The sequence below is a fragment of the Mus caroli genome, unplaced genomic scaffold (assembly GCF_978045245.1).
Source record: "Mus caroli unplaced genomic scaffold, Mus_caroli_1 scaffold_11, whole genome shotgun sequence".
Taxonomy (NCBI): domain Eukaryota; kingdom Metazoa; phylum Chordata; class Mammalia; order Rodentia; family Muridae; genus Mus; species Mus caroli.
Window position 1 is genome coordinate 98,524,165 of NW_028227266.1, and position 1,136 is coordinate 98,525,300.

Sequence of the window (1,136 nt, forward strand, 5' to 3'; positions counted from 1 at the left end):
AGCTCTCCTGCTCTGATGCCCCGGGGCCGGCTCTCCTGTGTGCTGTAGGTGGTGAGGGGTGAGAGGGAGCATCTATCCCTTGCTCATGTCACCACATGGCAAACAAGTGACAGGGCCAGGTCTCAAATAATCATACATTCTGGGCCAAGCTTGCCTATGCTCATGCCACCAAGATCAGGTCTACTGTTGCTGCCCAGGTAAGGGTTGGGGCCAGTTCTTCCCAACCCTCAGACATCAACAAGTCCCTGAGTGACATCTGCCAGACTTTTGGTGGTAACAGAACCCTGCTACTGCTACCCTGGGCTGTGGACCCAGATGTGAGACTCTGTGGCAGCATAGGTCAGAATCCCATGATGGTCCCCTGTGGCATCACTGGCTACTCAAATTGGGCTGTTCTTAACTACGCCCAAGTCTCCAGTTCTGCCTCTCTTCATTGTGCCCACATCCTTCTGTTTCTCTTTCTCTTCCATTTCACCACCCCTGACTTGTTCCTTTTAGTGGTGCATGGGGTCTCTGAGTATCTGGGGGTGTCTCAGTGTTATGCCCCAGTTGTATGTTATGACACCAGGCAGGGATCATCTCCAGTATGGTCTGTCCCCTGAGACCTGCCTGGGACCAGAATGGTGTGTTGACCTAGGCTTGCTTTTTCAGGGGATGTTAGGCATCATTCCGATGTCCACAGGTCAGAATACTGAGCGCAGGCATAGCTTCTCTCCTCTCTGCCACCTACTGACGCACATGTGACACAGCAGCCACACCTGCCATGCCTCTAGGGGCAGACGATGTAGATGTTTTAAAACTGAATTCCCAGATGGGACTGGGCATTGTTCTTAGGAATTTGCTCCGGGATACAATGCTAACTGGTGTCTTCTCCATAGTGGTACCAGAACCCATCATTCTTAGTTACTATGGCTTTGTAGAAAGTCTGAAATCTTGTGGGATAATGACTTCTCTCTATGCCCGGGCCTTGGTGGCCCATCCTCTACCTACTCTGTCCCTCTTCTCCAGTCTTTATGCTTCCCTGTGAATTTAATGAGACTTTTGTCACCACCTGCTAAATAAGACTTCCTCTTTTCTACTACGTAAAACTTCCGTTGGGATATTGATTAGGCATTGATCAGAATTACATTTAATGT

At 49.7% G+C, this 1,136-nt stretch overlaps 1 non-coding gene across 1 annotated transcript; it reads right to left on the minus strand.

Annotated features, from left to right (window-relative positions):
• Positions 1-648: 648 nt before the first annotated feature.
• On the minus strand, positions 649-780 carry LOC115032039 (small nucleolar RNA SNORA17). The gene has a single exon (XR_003837686.1). It is a non-coding gene; the product is annotated as a small nucleolar RNA SNORA17 (small nucleolar RNA).
• Between the last annotated feature and the right edge of the window lie 356 nt (positions 781-1,136).